This window comes from Schistocerca piceifrons, chromosome 2 (assembly GCF_021461385.2).
Source record: "Schistocerca piceifrons isolate TAMUIC-IGC-003096 chromosome 2, iqSchPice1.1, whole genome shotgun sequence".
In the NCBI taxonomy this organism is placed as follows: domain Eukaryota; kingdom Metazoa; phylum Arthropoda; class Insecta; order Orthoptera; family Acrididae; genus Schistocerca; species Schistocerca piceifrons.
The window spans coordinates 90454491-90473877 of record NC_060139.1 but is presented as its reverse complement, the minus strand read 5'-3'; positions in this window follow the sequence as shown (position 1 = coordinate 90473877).

Here is a 19387-nt window from a genome sequence, read left to right as displayed (position 1 = left end):
ATAACCCTAATGTCAGCCTCAGAGAAGTTGCTGTTGTACAAGGTAACGTTGACCACGTCACTGTATGGAGAGTGCTACGGGAGAACCAGTTGTTTCCGTACCATGTACAGCGTGTGCAGGCACTATCAGCAGCTGATTGGCCTCCACGGGTACACTTCTGCGAATGGTTCATCCAACAATGTGTCAATCCTCATTTCAGCGCAAATGTTCTCTTCACGGATGAGGCTTCATTCCAACGTGATCAAATTGTAAATTTTCACAATCAACATGTGTGGGCTGACGAGAATCCGCACGCAGTTGTGCAATCACGTCATCAACACAGATTTTCTGTGAACGTTTGGGCAGGCATTGTTAGTGATGTCTTGATTGGGCCCCATGTTCTTCCACCTACGGTCAATGGAGCACGTTATCATGATTTCATACGGAATACTCTACCTGTGCTGCTAGAACATGTGCCTTTACAAGTACGACACAACATGTTGTTCATGTACGATGGAGCTCCTGCACATTTCAGTCGAAGTGTTCGTACGCTTCTCAATAACAGGTTCGGTGACCGATGGATTGGTAGAAGCGGACCAATTCCATGGCCGCCACGCTCTCCTGACCTCAACTCTCTTGACTTTCATTTATGAGGGCATTTGAAAGCTCTTGTCTACGCAACCCCGGTACCAAATGTAGAGACTCTTCGTGCTCGTATTGTAGACGGCTGTGATACAATACGCCATTCTCCAGGCCTGCATCAGTGTCTCAGGGATTCCATGCGACGGAGGGTGGATGCATGTATCCTCGCTAACGGAGGACATTTTGAACATTTCCTGTAACAAAGTGTTTGAAGTCACGCTGGTACGTTCTGTTGCTGTGTGTTTCCATTCCATGATTAATGTGATTTGAATAGAAGTAATAAAATGAGCTCTAACATGAAAAGTAAGCGTTTCCAGACACATGTCCACATAACATATTTTCTTTTTGTGTGTGTGAGGAATGTTTCCTGAAAGTTTGCCCGTACCTTTTTGCAACACCCTGTATATATTGTGAAAAGCAATGGTCCCATAAAACTCCCCTGCGGTACGCCAGAGGTTACTTTAACGTCTGTAGACGTGTCTCCATTGAGAACAATATGCTGTGTTCTGTTTGCTAAAAACTCTTCAATCCAGGCACACAACTGGTCTGATATTCCGTAGGTTCTTGCTTTGTTTATCAGGCGATATTGCGGAATTGTATCGAACGCCTTCCGGAAGTCAAGGAAAATGTCATCTACCTGGGAGCCTGTATCTAATATTTTCTGGGTCTCATGAACAAATACCTGAGTCGCCTGGATAAATATGGGCATCGACGCTGAAGAAACAGTAAGACAAATAACAACGACGCACCAAGCAGGAACTTTCCGAACTAGACGGAAATCGGTAGACGTGATGTAAATGTACAGGGAAAAAAATGGATGATTTGTTCAAGAGAAAAAGCTTCACAAATTGAGCAAGTCAGTAAAGCGTTGATCCACGTCTGGCTCTTATGCAATCAGTTATACGGCTTGACACTGATTGACAGAGTTATTGGCTATCTTGCCGAGGAATACCGTGTCGAATTCTGTTCAGTTGACGTGTTAGATCGTCAAAATTCCTAGGTGGTTGGAGGGACCTGCCCATAATGTTTCAACGCTGTCTTTTAGGGAGAGACCTGGCGACCTCGCCGCCCCAGGTCAGTTTTGGCAAGCGCGAAGACAAGCAGTGGAAACCCGCACCGTATGCGGCAAGCATTATCTTGCTTCAATGTAACCCCTGGATGGCATGCCATGAAGGGCAAGAAAACGGGACGTATTATATCGTCGACGTACCGCTCTGCAGTAAGGGTACAGCCGATGACAACCAAAGGGGTTGTGCTATGAAACGATATGGAATCCCAGAACATCTCTCCTGGCTGTCAGACCGTATGCATTGTGACAGTCAGGTTGGTATCCCGCTGCTGTATGGGGCGCCTCCAGACACGTCCTCGTTGGTCGTCGGTGCTCAGTTCGAATCGGGACTCATCTCTGAAGACAATTCTACTCCAATCAATGAGACTTCAAGTCGAATGTTCCCGACACCAGTGCAAACGGCTTGCTGGCGTACCGATGTCAATGATATTCGGCGCAAGGTGTTCGTGAGCTCTGCCCCGTTACTGCGAGCCGCATATTAATGGTCCTTGTGGTTACCGGGCACCACCTGCATCGATGATAATGATTAATCTGGGTCTGTGAGTGCCTCTCTGGCGATTGCTCGGTCCTCTGTAGGTCGACCACTTCCTTCTTGAAGCTGTATTCGCTTATGGTTGACCCTTTCCCGCCAACATCGTCGAATAGTTTTATCGTTCCTATACAGATGTCGAGTGATTCGCGGTGTAATATCCACGACACTATGTTCTAGCCACAAGATGTTAAAATGAACTAAGTGTACGAACTTCACACAAATATTATCGATACTACGTATAAAAAAGACTGTATCGTGTAAAAATGACGATAATTATTTCATTATTTTTGTAATAATTTAATTTCTGTGTGAATTAAAACTATTATCAGAGAACTACATTCATAGACAACGACAATTATAGTCTTTTTTTGTTATCAGTAATAATTGTGGTTCAGTTGTTCTTCCTGTGGTAACCGATGAACTGTCCGGGCGTGAGACGTGTGGAGGTCTGCAAAGAGGAAAACCCGTGACTGTATATACTGTTAATTATTATTTGAAAAGTAGAGTCGCTATTGTCTAGACGCAAATTTGTATTTATTTCAATTGTAATCCAATCTAATTAATGTTGTTTAGTGTTAATTGTGAGCTCCGCAATTAGGAGCGCAGCCATTATCTCTAGTAACTTACAGCGGAGTTTACTAGTAGCTAGTATAAAAAATATGAAGTATTTTCATTGAGAATAGTTTTATATGCTAAAATATAGAGAGCAAAAGGCTTAAAGACTTTTATCTGAATATATTAACTTGATATAAAAGGAGTCGAGAATAACAATAGACAAATTGACTATCATCTGGTTGCCGCCATCTTAGCAAAAGTATCTCCGCCGCAGTTTTGAATCGAGAATTTTAACAAACATAAATGTTGTTAGATATAAATGAATGGAAGTACATGTCCACTGGTGGTCCCTAATCTACTTTAAAAGACAGAATTCAACTCAGATTGAATCTTTAAAAATAGTGCTCACAGCACGTTACGTAATATCAATTTCTTATTTGCTGATGTATGAAGCCTAATTATTTCGGACGATTTATATGAAATATTTTAACAGGACACATACGTCAGTGTGGTGCGCGGGTAGTATTTTGTGACTAAATGTTCCTTTTGCAACAGAAAAGGGCTTTCATCTTAAGTAACAGTTGTGTAAATCTGATAAATGATACGCAATTTAGTGCCACCCACACGACTTTACAAACAACATTTCTACACAACGTCAAGGAGAAATTTCTTTAGCATAGTGAAATATATTAGCCAGGATAACCATTTTTGAGATCAAACGAATTGTTACGCTGACAACAGGTAACTGGATTCATATTTTTTTTTATCTACATGAAATATCATTTATAAGTAATTAAAGTCACGAAATACTATAAACCGGTTCCGCCACAGCGGATTACTCCAACCGGATTCTTTGAGCCCAATTACACGTCCTCTCACAAATAATGATGTTTTAGAAAATTATTCACTCGCCTGTTCGCGAGGCATAGTTACTGTGCAACTGAGTACACGGAGTGAAGGTCGCAAAAACTGTATGCCTTCGTATCAACGTCCCCTGTTTACTATCCTTGCCAGTTGCGCGGTGAAATTGCGCTGTGGCATCACACATTCATCCATCGGCCGCTAAAATTTACAATTTTTGCATCTTCCGCCGAGAGCTATATTAATGTCATTTTGAGACCAATCTGCATAACTTCTTCGTGGTGCTTAGTTCTTCTTTTTTGTTTCCTTCGAATGTAATACTGAACTTCTTTGCGCCGTAACTGTAAATGAAGCGGATCACTTTCATAGGAAATCTATTTCATGCAGCAAAACGTATGCTGTGTGCCTAAAACATGAAAGCTGTAGATATACGTACTGAAGTTAATGTGTGTATACTGAGGGAGTGATAGTGCTGTAAGAAGATAGAGCTGTTTGTTTCGGGAAGGTTGGACGAAAGTCAGTGATGAAGAAAGAAGTGGACGACCATCTATTGAGACAAATGAAGTTACTGCAAATATTAACGACGGAGTCACTAAAAACCGGGTGTTTACCATTACAGAATTATCAGCCAGTTTCTCTCAGATATCACAGACAGTGTTGTACTAATTTGTAACTGACAAGCTTGATTATTACAAATTTTGTACACAATGGGTCGCAAAGCTTCTGATTGTTAGTGACGACCGCGATTTATGATGGTTTCGTGTACATTTCAAAATGCGGGACACTGTCCTTAATAGGGTGAGCTATCAGCAAGGACAGCTCTGCAACGTGCTCCCATGCTAGCCACAAAGCTAGTAAGGTGTTCTTGCGGTAGAACGTTCCATTCCTCCACCAGTGCGGTTGACAGCTGCTGGTTGGTCGCTGGAGCAGGTGGACATGCAGCATGTAACGTAGCAACTACGTTACATAGTACTGTATAAATACACCCACTCTATTGAGAGCAACACGTCTTCGAGAAATATAAAGGTCGTGGTCTGTGATGTTTACGACTCTTAACAAACATTAGATGGGCGATGTAGAGTGGCAATGGCAAGAAAGTGTTTCTGAAGAAGGGAAATTTGTTAACATCGAGTATAGATTTAAGTGTCACAAAGTCGTTTCTGAAAGTATTTGTATGAGGCGTAGCCATGTATGGAAGTGAAACATGGACGATAAATAGTTTGGACACGAAGAGAATAGAAGCTTTCGAAATGTGGTGCTACAGAAGAATGCTGAAGATTACATGGGTAGATCACGTAACTAATGAGGAGGTATTGAATAGAATTTTGGAGAAGAGGAGTTTGTGGCACAACTTGACAAGAAGAAGGGGCCGGTTGGTAGGACATGTTCTGAGGCATCAAAGGATCACAAATTTATCATTGGAGGGCAGCGTGGAGGGTAAAAATCGTAGAGGGAGACCAAGAGATGAATACACTAAGCAGATTCAGGATCATGTAGGATGCAGTAAGTACTGGGAGATGAAGAAGCTTGCACAGGATAGGGTAGTATGGATAGCTACATCATGCCAGTCTCAGGACTGAAGACCACAACAACAACAATAGATGGTTGTTGGCCGGGTGCGCGCCCGATTTAATACAATCTGTGTGGCTCCAGTGCTCTCAAGTGACTAACCACTGGCAGAGATACATTAATAACAGTATGAAACTCATATTATATCACATTCCAGCATTCGGTTTTGTCATAATGGTAGTCAGGTGGAATAAATCTCAGAAAATAAAGTGCTCCACCGACCCTGCTAACTTCCAAGCAATACTTCTCCCCACCGCATCCCACACGTGTTTGATAATATTTAAGTCGGGGGAACTGGCAGACCAGTCTATTTTACCAGAAACCTTTTGTTTCACGACCTCGTCTTCCTACACTTTCCAACACGGTCGCATATTGTCATGTAAAAAATGAAGTCATAGCCAGGTGCAACCCCAAAAAGACGCACATGTGGCAGGATTACAGTGTCACCGTAACTTCAACAATGAGTGTACAGTTTTCAAGTATCTGGATGTTAATACACCTATGCAACATTATTCTCTCCAAGCCATAACACCGGGACCAATAAAACGATCAAGTTCGACCATGTTTCTGGGTACATTAAGTGTTTACATCTCTCGCCATGCGTGAAGGGTTTGGCAGAGCACTGAAAGACCTGAGTCGAAACAAGGCCCCGGGAGTAGACAACATTCCATTAGAACTACTGATGGGCTTGGGAGAGCCAGTTATGACAAAACTCTACCATCTGGTGAGCAAGATGTATGAGACAGGCGAAATACCCACAGACTTCAAGAAGAATATAATAATTCCAATCCCAAAGAAAGCAGGTGTTGACAGATGTGAAAATTACCGAACTATCAGTTTAATAAGTCACAGCTGCAAAATACTAACGCGAATTCTTTACAGACGAATGGAAAAACTGGTAGAAGCGGACCTCAGGGAAGATCAGTTTGAATTCCGTAGAAATGTTGGAACACGTGAGGCAATACTAACCTTACGACTTATCTTAGAAGAAAGATTAAGAAAAGGCAAACCTACGTTTCTAGCATTTGTAGACTTATAGAAAGCTTTTGACAACGTTAACTGGAATACTCTCTTTCAAATTCTGAAGGTGGCAGGGGTAAAATACAGGGAGCGAAAGGCTATTTACAATTTGTACAGAAACCAGATGGCAGTTATAAGAGTCGAGGGGCATGAAAGGGAAGCAGTCGTTGGGAAAGGAGTGAGACTGGGTTGTAGCCTCTCCCCTATGTTATTCAATCTGTATATTGAGCAAGCAGTAAAAGAAACAAAAGAAAAATTCGGAGTAGATACTAAAATTCATGGAGAAGAAGTAAAAACTTTGAGGTTCGCCGATGACATTGTAATTCTGTCAGAGACAAAAAAATGACTCTGAGCACTATGGGACTCAACTGCTGAGGTCATTAGTCCCCTAGAACTTAGAATTAGTTAAACCTAACTAACCTAAGGACATCACAAACATCCATGCCCGAGGCAGGATTCGAACCTGTGACCGTAGCGGTCCTGCGGTTCCAGACTGCAGCGCCTTTAACCGCACGGCTGTCAGAGACAGCAAAGGACTTGGAAGAGCAGTTGAACGGAATGGACAGTGTCTTGAAAGGAGGATATAAGATGAACATTAACAAAAGCAAAACGAGGATAATGGAATGTAGTCAAATTAAATCGGGTGATGCTGAGGGTATTAGATTAGGAAATGAGACACTTCAAGTAGTAAAGGAGTTTTGCTATTTAGGGAGTAAAATAACTGATGATGGTCGAAGTAGAGAGGATATAAAATGTAGACTGGCAATGGCAAGGAAATCGTTTCTGAAGAAGAGAAATTTGTTAACATCGAGTATAGATTTAAGTGTCAGGAAGTCGTTTCTGAAAGTATTTGTATGGAGTGTAGCCATGTATTGAAGTGAAACATGGACGATAACCAGTTTGGACAAGAAGAGAATAGAAGCTTTCGAAATGTGGTGCTACAGAAGAATGCTGAAGATAAGGTGGGTAGATCACGTAACTAATGAGGAGGTATTGAATAGGATTGGGGAGAAGAGAAGTTTGTGACACAACTTGACTAGAAGAAGGGATCGGTTGGTAGGACATGTTTTGAGGCATCAAGGGATCACAAATTTAGCATTGGAGGGCGGCGTGGAGGGTAAAAATCGTAGAGGGAGACCAAGAGATCAATACACTAAGCAGATTCAGAAGGATGTAGGTTGCAGTAGGTACTGGGAGATGAAGAAGCTTGCACAGGATAGAGTAGCATGGAGAGCTGCATCAAACCAGTCTCAGGACTGAAGACCACAACAACAACAACATCTCTCGCCGTATGTGGGTACGTCCAGAATCAATTCTCAGGCTGAATCTGCTCTCATCTGAGAATAGCATTCCTTGTTGGACCAGTCCGCATGCTCTTGGCACCTACATAAAAGGTGCTGATGATGTGCAGGTATCAACAGAACACAGCGTACTGGTCGTCGGTTAAAGAGACCAGCAGTGAAAAATTAATTGTTTAGCTCTGAGTGAAACCGGTACTTAAATTCTATGTAAATAAAGAGAAAATAGATGGTTCTAGAAGGGGCTAACGTATGTTGAATTGTTCTGAAGGACAGAGCCTCATTCAATGTGAAGATAATCTGTGAACATAAATGAGAGATGCGTCATCATAAAGTGCGTAAGGTCGCCGTGCCACTGTGTAGTGTGAGACTGGATCTCTTGCAGACATATTAAACATGGTTGTAATTGCACCCACTGTTTGATGTCGGTCCTTTGTTGCATTTTCCACAGTATAGCGGTCATCTGGTGCTGTAGTTGACCGTGGTCGCCCGCCCACGACCTCTACTTAAAGCAGCAGTGCCTGTGGTGCAGAATGCCACGGTTGCGGGGCAGCCCCATTTAACGCTATAGTAACACTGACGTCACATGATGTGAGGTCTAACTTGCTATGTACGACAGCGAGACCTCTGGCAGCATGCTGAAAATGGTTCAAATGGCTCTAAGCACTATCGGACTTAACATCTGCGGTCGGCAGTTCCCTAGAACTTGGAACTACTTAAACCTAACTAACTTACTGACATCACACACATCCATGCCCGAGGCACGATTCGAACCTGATGTAAGCAGGCTGTTTAGAATTTTATGTGGATAAGGTCACGTAGCGCTCTGTATGAAAATCACTGACTATGCAGCGTGCAGTCTGTGGCTGGTTGGCATTGTTGGAACATTCGCAATTGTAGTGTTGGGCAGCTGGATGTGAACAGCGCGTAGCGTTACGCAGTTGGAGGTGAGCGCCAGCAGTGGTGGATGTGGGAAGAGAGATGGCGGAGTTTTGAGAGCGGATGATCTGAACGTCTGTCCATTAGAGAGAGTAAATTTGTAAGACTGGATATCATTAACTGATATATATGTTATGACTTTTGAACACTATTAAGGTAAATACAATGTTTGTTCTCTATCAAAATCTTTCATTTGCTAACGCCTATCAGTAGTTAGTGCCTTCAGTAGTTAGAATCTTTTATTCAGCTGGCAGTATTGGCGCACGCTGTATTGCAGTAGTTTGAGTAATGAAGATTTTTGTGAGGTAAGTGATTCATGAAAGGTATACGTTACTGTTAGTCAGGGCCATGCTTTTGTAGGGATTTTTGAAAGTCAGACTGCGTTGCGCTGAAAATATTGTGTGTCAGTTTAAGCACAGTCATTTATAATTTCTGTAAGGGGACGTCTCATATGACGACCCTTAGCCGAGGATACTATGACGGTACGTCACATAAATATTGACATTTTTAGCGGTTGTAAATCGTAGTTTACGTATTTTATGAATATAATTAGTGTAAAAGATAAAGTTAATGTTCTTGAAACAACTGATATGCAGCGACAGCATCTTTATTTAATGACTATGAAAATAAAAAAGGATCAAAAGAGACGCGATTGTACGGCCGGGGAGGAAGAACGTATTTTGTAGTACACACAGTTTTGTTTCGCTATACGGAAGGCAGCCATTGAGCGGCTACACATATTTTATGTAAGTTATTCGTATTTATTCCTAAAATAAACTTGTTATTATTATCACAAGTTGAATTTCTTTGTAATAGTTGTCACCTCAAATGCTCGGAGTGGCTAAGCATTTTTAATAAGCATTTTTTCAGTAATTTGCGCTGCGAGAAGCTCATCTTCCGTTGCAGCCTCTGGTCGGCCATTACGCACCGAAATATTAATTTATTTTTCAGTGTTAACAGTAACTGTAAATGCGCGAGATTTCGTTATAAGAACGTTTTTAAATTGCAACAGATAATTAATTTACCTTAAAGTTCATGTTTTTAAACTATACAGATTCCGTGAGTTCAGTAAGTTTTATCTTGGCCGCTCCACGGCAACAATGGAAATTCTCTCAAGCCTTGCTTTGCAATCAATAAACAGAAATTAACAAAATTACATTCAATTCAGTTAACGGCAACTATATTTTATTCATCACGTTCAAAATCTTAAGTTGGTACATGAATAACTGAGGCCCTTCAAGAACCCATTTCTTATTTAGTTATGCACATAAGTAAAAGTGATAAGAAAAGGCAATATCCCTGAGAGAAAGAAGCATGCTGATAAATTAAAAATAAAAATATATAAAAAAATTATGTAATTTTTTTGTATATGACGTAACGAAATGACAACGGACGTCACAAACGACGTCACAAATATTGTGTGTCAGTTTAAGCACAGTCATTTATAATTTTTCTAAGGGGACGTTTCATATGTCGACCCTAGCCGAGGATACCTCACTGGAATCTTCTGATTTTTTTCTTGTAGTTTGTGTAATTAGTGTAGCTATTGTTTATTTCTAGCGCGTAATTATAGAGAGAATTTCCTTTGTAGTTGTAGTTTTTCGTTGTTGTACAGTGAAACAGTTGCGGCATGCATGTAGATTTGCACCAAGTATTTCGCATTTGCGCTTGCAATTAACTAGATATTATTTTCAGTGCTATGTTAATGTGTGTTATTATTTTTGCTCTTCAAATTGTGCTTTTCTTGTTATCGCCTGAAATACGTGATGATTATGACGTGTGAAAAACTTAACACTATGCTCCAAAGTAAATTGAGAGCGTAGCTTATCTGCTCCACCGTGTAATGAATTAACAGACATTCAAAGTAGTAATTTGGTATTTGTGCGTAGCGAAATGGAGCGGGCGGCAAATAATGGTGTAGACAGTGAAACAATTAGTGAACAGGGAAGCATTATCGATCGATCGGTCGGCAACAGCTCGCCTCAGGCCTCTGAAATGACAGGACACGATCTTGCAAATACTGTAGATTCAGGTTTTGCGTCCTCACCGTTTTCTCAAATAAGTCAAGACACATTTTATGCTTTTCAAAATGCGGATATTCCCGGTTGAAATGCACTGCCGAATAGCACTGAGGAACATGTTTCAGACACCAGTGCTTTGTAATTGCAATTAATGCAACAAATGGTACAAAAGCTTCAAAAGTTAGACACAATGGAACAAAATCTTCATAAGTTAGACACAATGGAACAAAATCAGAGACAAACACAGCAAAAGTTAGACACAATGGAACAAAATCTTCGTTACTCAAACTACGTCAATACAGCGTGCGCCAATACTGCCAGCTGAATAAAGGATTCTAGCTACTGAAGGCACTAACTACTGATAGGCATAGTTAGCAAATAAAAGATTTTGATAGAGAACAAACATTGTGTTTACCTTAATAGTGTTCAAAACTACTTCTTCAAGACTGCATGGAAATCCAATACTTCCGTGTGCATTTTCTTTTACTGCTCAGACTTTGAGAAAAAAACTGTAATTATTATTGTGATGTATGATCAGGACTGTCTTTATGACAACAATATTTGCTTTTGACCAACATTAGATCAATAAGTGTGTGTATTTGATATCTTTACTGTTGTAATTATGAAAAATTTTATCAAATGATTAGTGGCCATTGCCCAAAACAATTTGTAAAATATTTGTGGGGAGCATAGGGGCTATGTATGTAGGCTGTTTAGGTTTCTATCTTGGTAACGCCACGTAGCGCTCTGTATGAAAATCACTGATTGTGCTGTGTGCAGTCTGTGGCTGGTTAGCGTTGTTAGAATATTCGCTATTGTAGTGTTGGGCCGCTGGATGTGAACAGTGCGTAGCGTTGTGCAGTTGGAGATGAGCTGCCAGCAGTGGTGGATGTGGGGAGAGAGATCGCAGAATTTTAAGAGCGGACGATCTGGACGTGTCTCCGTCAGAAAGAGTAAATTTATAATACTGGATGGACGATCTGGACGTGTGTCTGCCAGAAAGAGTGAATTTGTAATACTGGATATCATGAACTGATACCGAGCGAGGTGGCGCAGTGGTTAGACACTGGACTCGCATTCGGAAGGACGACGGTTCAATCCCGCATCCGGCCATCCTGATTTAGGTTTTCCGTGATTTCCCTAAATCACTCCAGGCAAATGCCGGGATGGTTCCTCTGAAAGGGCACGGCCGACTTCCTTCCCCATCCTTCCCTAATCCGATGAGACCGATGACCACGCTGTCTGGTCTCCTTCCCCAAACCAACCAACCAACCATGAACTGATATATATATTATGACTTTCGAACACTATTAAGGTAAATAAATTGTTTGTTCTGTATCAAAATCTTTCATTTGCTAACTACTCCTATCAGTAGTTAGTGCCTTAGTAGTTAGAATCTTTTTTTAACTGGTGGTAGTAGCGCTTGCTGTATTGCAGTAGATCAAATAACGAAGATTTTTGTGAGGTAAGTGATTCATGAAAGGTATAGGTTCTTGTTAGTCAGGGCAATTCTTTTGTAGGGATTTTTGAAAGCGAGATTTCGTTGCGCTAAAAATTTTGTGTGTTAGTTTAAGCACAGTCATTTATAATTTTTCTAAGGGGACATTTCATATTTTTTTTCTTTTTTTCTTTTTTTCCTTTTTTTATTTTTCGTTTTCTTTTACTTTTATTTTGTTTTTATCTTTTATTTAGCTGGCAGTATTGGCGCTCGCTGTATTGCAGTAGTTCGAGAAAGGAAGATTTTTGTTAGGTAAGTGATTTGTGAAAGGTATAGGTTAATGCTAGTCAGGGCCATTCTCTTGTAGGGATGTTTCAAAGTCAGATTGCGTTGCGCTAAAAATATTGTGTGTCAGTTTAGTGTTGATCAGAACAAGTAAAGAGAGTAATGTCTCAGTACGTTCAGTTTTGCTCAGCTGTTTGAAAATCAAATAACGTAGAGGTTTATCAGCACAGTAATTCATAAATTTTTCTAATGGGACCATACTAGTTGTAATGTTGCATTTGCTCTGCTAATTTAGATATACTGTTGCTTGCTTTGCCAATTTGAATTTTGTTGTCATTGCTGTTTGTGTTAATTTGTTGTGTTTTCCTGCATTGCCTCGTCCTTTAGTATATATATCTGAGCTCAGTAGATTTAAGTTAGCTTAAGAGAGGGTAGACTATATAAGAAACTAACTATAAAGAATAGGGAAAGAATGCATTCAGAAGTTACATGAAAAAAATTGGGTAAAAATGAGTATTGTATACTGAGAAATATTTATTTTGAAAGAGGATATGAACAAAACAGTAGGGCTTAGGGACAACAAGGTTAGATAGGATTTTTTTGCAGGAAAGATCTATGGTATGAAGTTTTGGGTTGGACTGCAGTACCAAATGATACGCTGAAAGCGAACCCTGTCCTTTTGTGTTATTCCGCTATGTGTTTGTGTACCCATGTGTATTGTGTTCTTCCTGTCTTCATGTGTTTAGCTAATACGATTTATGTTGTAGAATTTTTCTAATAATATGTTATTTACTGTGTAAAGATGTTTTAATTCTGTTCTGTTTCAATCCTCATGTTTGAAATTAATGTCTCGAAAACTATTCTCATTATTTTATTTATTTACTTATGTCATAATTCCAGTATCACTGATGTCTGTTATTTTCTATTCTTTTGTAAAGCCTGTACTACTACAAATGTTATCTGTACTATTATGTTCTTTAATGATGTTTTCTGTATCTATGTAATTGTATTCTCATGTTATAAAATTGTAATGGACACCTGTTCATTGAATTAAGTAACTTGTAAGCATACATTTCACTGCACACATTTCTGTTGGTGATAATATATGCACAATATGTGAGAAGTTGGTACTGTTAGTGTTTGAACATGTGTTAATAATTCAACAAGGGACTGGTTAACAGCATTGCTGGGTCTAAGGACAATTCCAAAAACTTTGTGAGTGCACAAGTGGTGGTTTATGGACTTGCTATATTGTGCGCAAAACACTTCGATGGTGATTGTGCAGCTACACAGTCGCAACAGATAGTTGCTCGCCGTCTCTACAAGGACTGCAGGGGGTCTGTACCTTTGATGATCCACCAATACCATACCCTCTACCAGGACTACAGTGGGTCTGCTCTGTGATGACCAACCTACCAATATTCTTCAAAACTTCGAATGACTCAGTTGTGGGTTTGCTCTGTTGTGGCCCATTACCTGTCTGCATGTCAAGAGACAGCACTGTCTTTCCGTTGGAAGGACAACACTACTTCTTCAAGACTGCATGGAAATCCATTTTCTTGTGATGAATGATCAGGACTGTCTTTATGGACTGTGAGAAAATTTTAGCTTTTGAGCAACATTGTATCTATAAGTGTGTGCATTTCATTTCTTTGTTATTGTAATTATGAAAATTTTTTTCAAATCTGTATTGGCCACTGCCCAAAACAATTTGTAAAATTTTTTGTGGGGAGCATGGGGGCTATGTAAGTAGGCTGTTTAGGTTTTTATGTTGGCAACGTCACATAGCGCTCTGTATGAAAATCACTGACTATGCAGCGTGCAGTCTATGGCTGGTTGGCATTGTTGGAACATTCGCTATTGTAGTGTTGGGCAGCTGGATGTGAACAGCGCGTAGCGTTGTGCAGTTGGAGGTGAGCGCCAGCAGTGGTGGATGTGGGGAGAGAGATGGCGGAGTTTTGAGAGCAGATGATTTGGACGTCTGTCCATCAGAGCGAGTAAATTTGGAAGACTGGATGTCATGAGCTGATATATGTATTATAACTTTTGAACACTATTAAGGTAAATATAATGCTTGTTCTCTATCAAAATCTTTCATTTGCTAACTATGCCTATCAGTTGTTAGTGCCTTCAGTAGTTAGAATCTTTTATTCAGCTGGCAGTATTGGCGCACGCTGTATTGCAATAGTTCGAGCAATGAAGATTTTTGTGAGGTAAGTGATTCATGAAAGGTATAGGTTATTGTTAGTCAGGGCCATTCTTTTGTAGGGATTTTTGAAAGTCAGATTGCGTTGCGCTAAAAATATTGTGTGTCAGTTATGCACAGTCATTTACAATTTTTCTAAGGGGACGTTTCACTGCGGCCGCAGCAGCCGCGCGGTTCCGGACTGAAGCGCCTCGAACCGTTCGGTCACAGCGGCCGGCAGCATGCTGAACTTTCTTTCATTTCCCCCTACTAGTTAATATGTTATGTTACTTTAACTACCTCGTCCTTACGCTTTGCAGAACAGTATATACTCGGATGAAACTGCATGCTTTGTATACTTGCATAAAATTGCATCCTAGTAGCAAAAAGCCGTCGATATACTAGATGGAAAGTAGCAGAAATGGAGCTGTGTAAGAAAGTGGTTGGTATTCAACGAGTGTGTGAACTGTTGCTGTGAATTAGATGTGTCGCCTTGTTTATATATACATGTTCTAAAACTGAGGTGGGGCAAGGTGACGAGTTGAGAACACAGTTCTACATCTACATCTACATGGATACTCTCCAAATCACATTTAAGTGCCTGACAGAGGGTTCATCGAACCACCTTCACAATTCTCTATTATTCTAATCTTGTATAGCGCGCGGAAAGAACGAACACCTGTATCTTTCCGTGCGAGCTCTGATTTCCCTTACTTTATCGTGGTGATCGTTTCTCCTATGTAGGTCGGTGTCAACATAATATTTTCGCATTCGGAGGAGAAAGTTGTTGATTAGAATTTCGTGAAAAGATTCCGTCGCAACGAAAAACGCCTTTCTTTTAATGATGTCCAGCCCAAATCCTGTATCATTTCTATGACTAACTCTCCCATATTTCGCGACAATACAAAACGTGCTTCCCTTCTTTGAACTTTGTCGATGTACTTCGTCAGTCCCATCTGGTAAGGATCCCACACCGTGCAGCAGTATTGTAAAAGAGAACGGACAAGCGTAGTGTAGGCAGTCTCCTTAGTAGATCTGTTACATTTTCTAAGTGTCCTACCAATAAAACGCAGTCTTTGGTTAGCCTTTCCCACAACATTTTCTATGTGTTCCTTCCAATTTAAGTTACTCGTAACTGTAATACCTATGTTTTTAGTTGAATTTTCGGCTTTTAGATTAGACTGATTTATCGTGTAAACGAAGTTTAACGAATTCCTTTTAGCACTCACGTGGATGACCTCACTCTTTTCGTAATTTAGGGTCAACTGCCAATTTTCGCACCATTCAGATATCTTTTCTAAATCGTTTGGCGATTTGTTTTGATCTTTTGATGGCTTTATTAGTTGATAAACGACAGCGTCATCTGCAAACAACCTACGACGGCTGATCAGATTGTCTCCCAAATCGCTTATACAGGGTGAGTCACCTAACATTACCGCTGGATATATTTCGTAAACCACATCAAATACTGACGAATCGATTCCACAGACCGAACGTGAGGAGATGGGCTAGTGTAATTGGTTAATGCAAACCGTAAAAAATGCACGGAAGTATGTTTTTTAATACAAACCTGCGTTTTTTTAAATGGAACCCCGTTAGTTTTGTTAGCACATCTGAACATATAAACAAATACGTACTCAGTGCCGTTTGTTGCATTGTAAAATGTTAATTACATCCGGAGATATTGTAACCTAAAGTTGACGCTTGAGTACCGCTCCTCCGCTGTTCGATCGTGTGTATCGGAGAGCACCGTATTACGTAGGGATCTAAAGGGAACGGTGATGAACCTTAGGTACAGAAGAGACTGGAACAGCACATTACGTCCACATGCTAACACCTTTTTATTGGCCTTTTTCACTGACGCGCATGTACATTACCATGAGGGGTTAGGTACACGTTCGACGGGCGTTTCATAGGACGTGGAGGACGCATAAATTGGCCAGCCCGTTCTCCTGATCTTACACCTCTGGACTTCTTTCTGTGGGGTACGTTAAAGGATAATGTGTACCTTGATGTGCCTACAAGCCCAGAGGATATGAAACAACGTATTGTGGCAGCCTGCGGCGACATTACACCAGATGTACTGCGGCGTGTACGACATTCATTACGCCAGAGATTGAAATTTTGTGCAGCAAATGATGGCCACCACATTGAACATCTATTGGCCCGACATGTCGGGACACACTCTATTCCACTCCGTATTTGAAAACGGAAACCACGTGGGTACGTGTAGCTCACCCCTCATGGTAATGTACATGTGCGTCAGTGAAAAATACCAATAAAAAGGTGTAAGCATGTGGACGTAATGTGCTGTTCCAGTCTTTTCTGTACCTAAGGTCCATCACGGTTCCCTTTGGATCCCTACGTAATTCGGTGCTCTCCGACACCACAGAGTAACATATTTGTCTGTGCCGACACACACGATCGAACAGCGAAGGAGTGGTACTCAAGCGTCAACTTTAGGTTACAATATCTCCGGATGTAATTAACATCTTACAATGCAACAAACGGCACTGATTGCGTATTTGTTTATATGTTCACATGTGCTAACAAAACTAACGGGTTTCCATTTAAAAAAACGTAGGTTTGTGTTAAAAAACATACTTCCGTGCATTTTTTTATGGTTTGTATTATCCAGTTACACTAGCCCCTCTCCTCACGTTCGGTCTGTGGAATCGATTCGTCAGTATTTGATGTGGTTTACGAAATATATCCAGCGGTAACGTTAGGTGACTCACCCTGTATAGATAAGGAACAGCAAAAGACCTGTAACACAACCTTTGGGAACACCAGAAATCACTTCTGTTTTACTCGATGACTTTCCGTCAGTTACTACGAACTGTGACCTCTCTGACAGGAAATCACAAATCCAGTCACATAACTGAGATGATATTCCCAAAGCACGCATTTTCATTAGAAGCCGCTTGTGTGATACAGTGTCTAAAGCCTTCCGGAAATCCAGAAATACGGAATCGATCTGAAATCCTTTGTCAATAGTACTCAGCACTTCATGTGAATAAAGAGCTAGTTGTGTTTTCTAGACCCATGTTGCCTGTGTGTCAACAGTTTTCTTCGAGGTAATTCATAATGTTTCAACACAATATATGTTCCAAAATCCTGCTGCATATCGACTTTAACGATGAGGATGATGGAGGTATGGGCCTGTAATTTAGTGGATTACTCGTAGTACTTTTCCTGAATATTGATGTGACCTGTGCAACATTCCAGTCTTTGGGTACGGATCTTTCGTGGAGTGAACGGTCGTATGTGACTGTTAAGTATGGACCTAATGCATCAGCATACATCGAAAGGAACCTAATTGGTATACAGTCTGGACCAGAAGACTTACTTTTATTAAGTTAATCGAATACGGGAGGATGGCGATTTGATTCTCTGTCTAGTCACTCAGATTTAGGCTTTTCGTGGTTTCCTGAAATCGATGAAGATGCATGGCAGGAAGAGTCCTTTTCAAAGGACAAGAACTTCTACCTGTGCCACTTTACCCACTTAATTATGATGCAGACTGTATAGGAGTGGCGTCCACTTTGGAATCACTTATCAAATCCGTCTCTTGTTACGGTCGGTCGCTGACTGCATTTCACCTTACGATTCACTCTCTACAGGGTGTCCCAGAAATGTTGCGACAAACTCTGATGGGTTGTAGATGGTGTCGCGGGGAAGAAGTCGAGGATAGGAACTCGGCTGGCCGGAGTGGCCGAGCGGTTCTAGGCGCTTCAGTCCGGAGCTGCGCTGCTGCTACGGTCGCAGGTTCGAATCCTGCCTCGGGCATGGATGTGTGTGATGTCCTTAGGTTAGTTAGGTTTAAGTTATTCTAAGTTCTAGGTGACTGATGACCTCAGATGTTAAGTTCCATAGTGCTCAGAGCCATTTGAACCATTTGATAGGAACTCGTATTCGGAATCTTCATCCTATGACGCTGCAGCGTGTCAAAGTTATAGGCGCCGGCCCCTGCCATTAGGCCAGCCCTTCGGCAGGAAACGTGGCTTTGTGCGCTGACGGACCATAGACGCAACGTGTCGCAATGGTGTTTGTTATTCAGTGATCGCTATTGTACACCACGATCGCCAATGGAGAAGATGGAGCTAGCTTGTGCGTAGACAGGTCTTGTCTCCTGTGAATGCGATACTCTGTTGCCTTATCGGATGATGGTTTCAGACACAGGTATCCATCTGTTCTTTATTTTTCTCCTGTATACCTAAAAACGTTGGGGATTTTAGAGAGTTCCAGGAGAAATATAAACGGCGGTTGTAAACTTGTGTTTGAAATCTTCATCCACTGACGCTACATAGCATCGCATTCATAGGAGACAAAGCGTTTCTACGCAGCAGCTACCACCATCTTCTACACTGGGGATCGCCCAAACAACACTGCGACAGCTTCCGTCTGTGGTCCGTCAACGTACAAAGTCACGTTTGCTGCCAAAGGAGTGGCCTAGTGGCAGATGCCTCAGCGCATAACTTTGACGGTTTGTAGCGTTGTTGGGTTACTTTTTCCGGACACAGGTTCCTATGCTCGATTCGCTCCTCAAGACACCCTCTACAATCCCTCAACGTTTGTCGCAACATTTCTGGGACATTTGTATCTGAACATATTGTCTGAAATAACTCAAAATCCTTAAAATCGCTGCAAAGATAATTGAAAAAAATTTTTCACTCAGATCGTCAAACACTATTGGAATACTGTACATCAGACCAGCATTATATAATTATAGTAAACACTGCAAACACAGGAAAATCAACTAAAACTTTTATGGTGGCGTGAGCTTTCAAACCAGTAACTGCTATTTTATTTTGAACCATGCCGCGATACCTTGGCGTTCCGTCGTCGATTCATACCGCACTGAATACTCTTGGTCAACGTGCATATGAAAGGTTTCCATTAGATTCCTTTCGTGGTAGTTAAAATGTCTGTGTCACCATTTATGTCCCTCGCTACTCAGTGATGTCAGTAGCAGACCTCGAAAAAATGGTTCA